We start from the raw sequence: 8,403 nt of genomic DNA, 5'->3' as shown, positions 1-8,403 counted from the left end.
GCACTTTACAGTTCAACCAGATCATACAGTCAAATTGATACAAAGTTTTCTATCTAAGAAAACCAGTTAATTGCATCGACTCATTGACTCAAATACAATCCCTCACACTAAGCATACTTGTAGTGACACCGGAGAGAAAAAACTCCCTTTGAACAGGAAGAAACCTCCAGCAGAACCAGGCTCAGTGTGAGCGGCCATCTGCTGAGGCCGTTGAATCGATGCATCGATACAAAACGATTATTATTTACACCCCCACCTGTACACATTAAGGTCGGACACCTCAAGAGATCAGGTGTCCGTCAAAGATGCCCTTGATGGCTAAAAGTTTTTTTTTGTTTAAAGAGTATTTTAAATAATTTCTGTTGAAATTTAAAAAATAAGATGCCTAAAAAGACAGCATATATATTACTGTTCAGCTTTAGAAGGCTTCCCTTTTTTTTTTTCGTTCTAATGAAAAGCTTTATTATGAAGAGAACAATAATTCCCACTGTATAGTTTTACGGAGCACAAAACCTGCATTGTCAACTGAAAGAGGTGATCAATAGAGAACACATAGAACAGAAGATATGGAGTGAGAAATATGTCTTTACTCTTGTTGAAATGAGAAAGAAAATTGAGTGCATGGATTTTTATTTTTGTTTTAATTTTGGTTTTCACAAATACAATTAACTTTCTAGTCCTTATCATTAATATTTAAGTTTTAACTGCCTATAACAGTATGTTTTGAATTTTAAGCTAGAAATTCAGAATTTAAATGTTAAATGTCAATGTTCAATTAGACCAAAGCAAAGGAAGGATTTGAATTCCTAATCTATAGCAATGCAAACTAGTTGGCATGGATTGGCTGAGAAAATGTTTACCTTTCAATCTTTAGAGAATTAGGACTTGACTTAATTATCTCTGTTCTCATGCACCCGTAATTCTGCCAGGAGTTAATGAAACAACAAAACAAATATTCATCTGAATTGGATGTACTCTTGTAGAAATAAGTGATGATGGTGGGCTGCATAATGTCCTTTTATTTATGGAGCTACCTCTTGGAGGGTCTGAAGGCTTTCTGATGTTGCAGGTTCTTGGTGGTGGTTATTACCAATTCACTGACTCCAGTGACCACATTCTGAACCAGAAGCGGGCGTTCCTGAGGTTAAGACCCCCGATAAATCTGCACAGACTGTGGATCAGAATCCATTAAGGCTAAAAGCAGTAATTAGTTTAGTATTCAAGTGTTGACGCAGCCTTCAATAGAAGCCCTGATGGCGGCACACATATTTACCTGGACTGTCACATTCAAAGCCGCTGGCACCTCCTTCCTGTCAGGGTTAAAACAGAGGAAATCGGGGGGAGGCAGCGGAGGGCTTCACAGGAACACAAGAACGGAAATGAGTGTAACACCCAAAGAGTAACTGACTATAAAACTCAGAGTGGGGCAAAAAAAAAAAAAAACTGCTTGGTGCCGCCAAAACCTCCTGCCAACAATTCACGTGTGCGTGTGGGCGTGTGTGCACTGGCGCGCCGGCCTGTACCAGCGGAAGAAGTTTTCTGTGGTGGGAGGGAAAAGCTTGTTCTAGTGATGGATGACCTGCCATGTGTATGTGCCGCTATACACTCTAATGCAGCAGAAGTCAGTGTCCCCAGTCTAAAGGTGAGATGTATAGGTAGATGCTAGTGTTAGGACGCAGATCACAACTGGAGAACCCTTAATAAAATATTCACAGCCCTTTTATGTTTAAACTTTTTGTCACATTGAAACTAAACGGAACTTTGCACAAAACAAAAGAAATGTAGGTTTGGTCTGTTTTAGTAATGTAGCTTATTGGCATCAAATCTCACATCATTGGAAGGTCTGTTTATATTTTTGCAGGTTTTTGTAAGACAAATGGAGCTCCGTTGTGGGTGGCATTCAGGAAACACCTGCTAAATTTGCTTGGCAAACGTCTAACAGTTTTTTGTTGAAAGCAGAGTGATATTCCTCCTAACTTTAACTGGATGTTTAGATAGATTTTTTCGAGACCGAAAGATTTTAGATTTTTAGAGAAATTAAGAAAAGATACTGAGAAGGGAATCTATTCTCCGACAAGTCAGTGTTCATAGCGGGAGTTACAGGATTGGGAATGAACTGCCTGTCCTCCGGACCTCAGCCCTGTTGAAGTGCGTGGCGGGCGCTATTCATGTAGAGTGACTAATGAACCACATTGGCTCAGTTTAGACCAGCTGGCCTGTGAAGGAGCTGAGGTTGGGTAAAGTTTGCCCATACAGAAATGAGTCATTCATGTATTAAAAGTTGTAGTATTGCCAATATTTTCATTCTTCAATCATTCAAGCCAATAAAAGAAACTAATCAATAGCAGAAGTAGCTGCTCGAACAAGATTGTCATGGTATAGGTAATCTAATGCAGCCTTTCTTAAGGCAGGCATACATTGTATGATATATTCCACCTTTGTACCCAGCTATAAACTGGTACAGTGTTAAACTGACTCCACCAGATGGATTTGCTCCTCATATCACAGAGCGACGACGAAAACACAACCACAAGCCAGGCACAAGCCAATTGATAGATCAAACTCCTGCCGAAACCAGTCTGGAGAAGAGCAAAAACATCTTTTCCTCTGAGAAAAGCCTCCAGAGCAGTGTTTTGCTCTTCTTTCAGTGAAGAAATACTCTGTAATTTCGATAAAACTTGCTCGATAGCCACGCTAACGCTAGTTTCATCGGCTGAAGCCGCCATGTTCTTTAGACTGAACTGTCGCGCTTCTCGTTGCGTCATACCTCAACCCGCCTCAAAGCCAACGCTGATTGGACGTTCGTTTGGTGAACGGCTCCAAATTTTCTGTAACGGAGAGTCTCCAGACTGATCTGCGAGTGAAACCTTGAAAGCTTGCGAGATCAGGATGGTCTCATGAGGCTAGTACAGTGTATGCCCACCTTTAGAAATGTCCTTTCATTTAGCACTGGCGCAGTAGTGGAAGGAAACCCCATGCTTTGATCCAAACCACTGGGTTATAGTTCTAGCTCAATGTTTTCCTTTTGGAGAATGAATCCCTGCTGGAATCTTGTCCCTTCAAAGGTTCCTCCATTTACTCTGACCAGTGTTCCCACAGAATGATGCAGCCCTCATCTCGTTTACTCCAGGGATGTTCTTAAGGATGTTTATGGGTATAATAGGTACTGGTAACTGAAAAAGGAATTCCCTTAAGGTAACAACCTACTGAGCCAGTTAATGGGTAGGAGGCACAATCTAAAGTTATTCTATGGGACTGATAACCGCTAACAATGGCATGATGGATGATAACATCAAGAGTGGCTGCTAACAAACAGTATTTACAGTGTGATGTAAGATGGGATGAAAATGAGGAGGAACCCCATGAGATGATGCACAGGTCCTACTTGTTAGAATGTTTTTATAGTTCATCATCCCTCGCTTGCTGGTGATTTCTGCTGTTGCTCTGTCTTTTTAAACACATTCTCCCCCCCTTTCTTTGTTTTTTCTTTTCATTTCTGCATTAGAATCTCTAGTCCCAGTAGTGTGAAATAGGCACCTCCTTTTGCCTGTTTTCATGGTGACTCGTCGAATAGGAGCTCCTCTGATATTAGCTTTCCTTACTTTTTACGCACGTGCTCAACTCTGAGAGAACCTACTCAGAGTTTATTAAAATAATTCACAACAGCTGTTGCAAAAACCGAAAATTCAGTTGCCAACCTTAAACCAGATCAGTTTAGGTTTGAGGATTTGAGTCAGTTTGTTAAACCTGCTTTGTGAGACGGTCCTCCTGTACTAAATCAGTTGCAATTTTTTTTTTTTTCTCCAAATTTCAGAAGTTGCTAAACCTTATGTAAACACACGGACTGCTAGAAATGCTGACAAACTGCCTGGGGTGTTCTTGGTCCACGTTGCGTTGTTTCGCTGTGAAAAACCAGCTCTCAAAGACTTTATGAGCAACATGTTGAGGCTGCTGGCTCCAATAATCCAAGCAGGATTTGTGAAAAGGCCCTCTCAGAACTGTTTGGGTATGTTTAAAGTGGGTAATTACAGAAGTAGCACAGTACTTTTATATAATGATGTGTTTGCATGAATTTCAATTAACGGTTTAGCCCGACTCCAAGAACAGTCTTTGAACTTTTTGTGGCATGAAGTATACAGCCTTATTTTAGTTAAAATGTCTTTACTGTCTGTCGGCTGTAAGGTTTCCCTTTCTGAACTAGAAACTTTCTAAGTGTGGTTTTGGGAATTTTGATTTTAAGATATATCCGGATATCGCTTCACTAGTTTCAAAACTCCCAATAATGCTCCAGGTTAATTAAATTAATTAATCCTTAAAATGTTTTCCATTTGTCATGGGTATGAATGTAGTGTGTGGACCTACTGGGTAGTGACCTGTGTAGGCTAAATGGGATTACTTTTTAGGGATTACTTTTTTTTTTACTATGTTATGTCTGCGTGGGACAAATACTACTTTGTATTTAGTAACGGTATGTACAAAAGAAAAATGCATTTTCAATAAAAAGACAATGATTTAAAAAAAACGATATATCCTGTAGTACAAAAAAAAGTGTTTTATTTAAAGACCAGACCTGATGTTGAGTCGTTAAGTTTCAAAAACTTTTCAGGTCTCTGTAAAATGCCCCAGGTTCTTGCATCTACCATGGGGAAAGAGAAGTAACAGTTAAATTGGAAAATATGATGAATGGTTGTCTGGGTGGCTAAAATGCTACCAGTGAAATTTTTTGATTATTTGGGTACAGGAGCTGGGTGGTGTCGAGGATGGATGGGTATTTGGGGCGAATCTGGACTTCTGTGTGTTAAATGTAAGAAAATTAAAAAAAACTTAACCATAGTGAAAACATGGAACTCAAGTTGTGTTTATTATTTCTTTATTTGAATATGGACCTGACAGGGGAGAGGGAATTTAGAGCGCCATATTTGTTTTACTGGAGTAATTCGGCTAAATCTGTCATTTGGACTGTGAGGATCATGTTCTGATTTCTACTGAGCATTTAACACAATTCAACCTGATTTGCAGTAAGTTTAGAAGACGCCAACTGAAGTCCTTTACAATTACTTAGACCAAAGGCTACCTGACAATTGGACCACAGTTTGTGAGGCTGAAAAGTCAAGAGTTCATTCAGCAGCGTTCCTGTCGTCAGCAGAAATACTCGAATGAATCTGCAGTTTTTAGCAGCATCAGAGATGAACAGTGAGCTGAGCACAGGGAGCTGGTGAAGCACTTTGTGGCATGGTGTGGAAACCATCATCTTTATCCTGAATGTGGACAAAACAAAGATGATTGTAGATCTTAGAAGAAACAGTAACTAGATTAATACCATTACCATCATGGGGGAACATGTTCAAGTGATGCAGGAATATAAAAACCTTGCTTTTCTTCTGGACAACAGAATCTATTGGAGATACAGCCGTGAAGCCGTCTACAAGAATGAACTGAGCAGACTGGACTTCTGAAAGAAGCTTAAGTCCTTCAGTGTTTGAGGCAAGATGCTGCAGACCTTCTAAGTCTGTTCTACCATCATCTATTGGTGAAAGGATCAGAGCAAATGACTTAAAGCAGCTTGCAAGCTTCTAAAGAAGGCCGTCTCTGTTTTAAAACCCCTTAAAGAACATCTGGAGATTATCCTACCAGGAAGAACAGAGTAATGGATAACCATGAAGGCATCACTATTCAACATTTTTTATCTGATGGTTGTGACTTTTGCTGCAACTACCGTGCAAAAACAATCTAGAAAGAAGTAAAAAAAATATTAAATTATGTCTATTTTGCCTTAATGAGTATGTAAATAAGAGTTTGCAATGGATTTTTTTGACTATTAAAATAAGATAATTGGATAATATGCACTTGAAATAAGACAATGCAATTGTTTTTTATTTTCTTATTTTAAATGTAAATTGTCTTCTTCCATTTGCAAAGTGTCTCTCTTACCTCCACAATTCAAGAAAAGTTGCTTATTTTAAGAGAAATTACTTATTTAGATTTCTGTTTTTTGCCGTGTAATTATTACTTTGCAAATCGATTAAGCTGTTTGTTTTATTTGATTAATAATCGGATAACCAAAGTTTCCTTAAAGAAGACTTTATTTATTTTTTTTTAATGAAATTAAACCAGGTGAAACTCAAACTTTTCTACTGGAGGAGTTCTCGATGGAGCATATTGATAGACGAAAATCAGTTATTTTTTTATATTAATACAATTTTTTTTTATATATATAATTTGATATAATTACTGCTTTAATTGGGTCATTTTGTCAGCTAAAGGCATTTTTTAAGAGTCTCTACACTCCAGTTAATATTGAATCGATTACTAAATTAGCTGATATTGTTGATTTTATAGTTGATGTATCATATTTGCAGTTCAGAGTTGAGGATTTTAGTCTTTTTGTTAAACCTGCCTTGTGAAACGGGCCTCTATTCTGAAATCAAATATCTTGTGTTTTCCTGAGCTAAACGGTTTATTCAGGATATCTGCTCTTCACTCAGCAGACGCCTGCTCTCTGAAGCAAGGCCCACATGACTACATGGTGCATGTCCTAGGATCACATTCCTAAGGGAAACAAACACTTCAGATCATAACATCGCGCTGCTGTCCTCACAACTGCTCTGGCTTTTAAACCACAGAACTTACCTCACTGACAGCGATGGAAATATTTTCCCATCTTTGTCATAAAGGTGACGACCGGCAACTTTCTGATTATCCTTTTTTATGCAGGGTTACAGTAGATATGCTTTTTGTTTTACGTGTACACATCATGTATTAAACTCAGTCTTCCTGAACAATATGAGCTCATTTAAAGCCTAAAAAGAAACCTGTTTTTGGATCATTTTCAGTAGCTAATGTAGGGTTTATGAAACGAGGTCAGTTTGAGTGCTTAAGGCATGCTGATGGATTAGAAATGGTGAGATCGACCATACGACTTTCTGCTCATACTTCAGCAGCTGACAGATGATAGTGTATAAACTAATAAAAATGGATGAAAAGAGCATCTAGGTTTGAAACTTAATGCCCCTCACTGTTTATTAGAAACCATCATGGCAGGCCGTCGGGTTTACAGGTTGTTGTTTTTTTGTCACTTATATTTTATTATTTTTGATCATACAACGAACATACAAATAAAAAGGAGCAAAGTACATTAACATGAACATGTCTGGGTAGCACCTTCTTTTCAGTTTTTCTGTTTATATAATGTCCATTTTTCCTTTTTTTTCATCTGTTGTTCTTATAGTCTATGGATAGTATCATCACCAAAATTGCACAAATAGAGAATTCCAGGTTTCATTGGAATTACATACCCTAATACTTCACATAATACACTGTACACCATTTCCCAGAACTCCAAAAGTTTTTGAACACTTCCAAAAAACATGGGAATGGTTGACATCTATCTCTCCGCACTCTCTCCAACATTCTTTATTTTCTTAACAGTGTCCTGTCTGGCAATGTGGCAATAAGAATAATTATCTTGATGCCAAAAAGAGCCCAACAGATTTTACTTTCACAAGTGGAGCAGAACAGCAATTGCCATACTGCTCCACTTGTTTCAAATTGCTTTATTATAATTATGCAGGGAGTTTTACAGTTTATTTGGACACCGCAATTTAAATAGAGCAGAAAAACAGAAGAAAAGGAAAAAAGGAAAAAAAAAGAGAAAAGATGAAAGAAGAGATAGAAAGGAGATAATGACAAAACATTTTCAGTCTGCTTCATCACCTGCAATGAGATGAAAAAAGAACAGCAGAACCGAAAGACATGGTACGAGACATACAATAAAGCAACACCTTGAAACTATAGCTAAAGTAATATTATTAAGTCTGACATGTACTCTCTCCAACATTCTTGATGCCTATGCAGTTTTTTACTTTTGGACTTGGCGTAATAAAAAATCGTATTCGATTTTTCCAGTCAAATTCCCTCCATGTCCGAGAGCCAGTAGTTGTATGGTGTAGTTTCCACATGTTGAGCCAATCAATATCTTCAATTTCTAAGTCAAATTCTCTTTCCCATTTTCCCTTTACATAGTTAGTTGTATGTTTATCAAGGTTTATTAGGGCTTTGTATAATGCCTTTAATATTCTAATATTACTGTCTTTGTATGCTTTAATAATAATTTGGACCACTTCGCTCTCTTCCACGGAGGGCCTAGGTTTACAGGGGGTTTGGTGGGATAGTCATCTGTAGTATTTAGATCAGTTTGTATCCGTGTTTGTTAAATGTATTGCATCGCCCTGTTGAATTAACCTGACTCCCCCAGATGGATTTGCTCCGCATATCCATCTGGAAACCTTCCGTTGAAGTAATTTTGGGAAGGGGTGAAAATACTGGTTAGCTGATTGGCCTATGTTGGTGATAGACGGGCCAAAACGAGGCATATGACGTACTAACAGAGCGACGACGAAGAGG

General features: G+C 38.2%; 1 protein-coding gene across 1 annotated transcript in view; it reads left to right on the top strand.

The window, feature by feature from the left end:
- Positions 1-8,403, top strand: part of LOC107085063 (asc-type amino acid transporter 1-like) — a 43,822-nt gene that overhangs the window by 31,035 nt on the left and 4,384 nt on the right. The window lies entirely within an intron of this gene.

This window comes from Cyprinodon variegatus, unplaced genomic scaffold, assembly GCF_000732505.1.
Source record: "Cyprinodon variegatus isolate N-32 unplaced genomic scaffold, C_variegatus-1.0 Scaffold114, whole genome shotgun sequence".
Classification (NCBI taxonomy): domain Eukaryota; kingdom Metazoa; phylum Chordata; class Actinopteri; order Cyprinodontiformes; family Cyprinodontidae; genus Cyprinodon; species Cyprinodon variegatus.
This window is presented reverse-complemented; position numbering and strand designations above follow the sequence as displayed.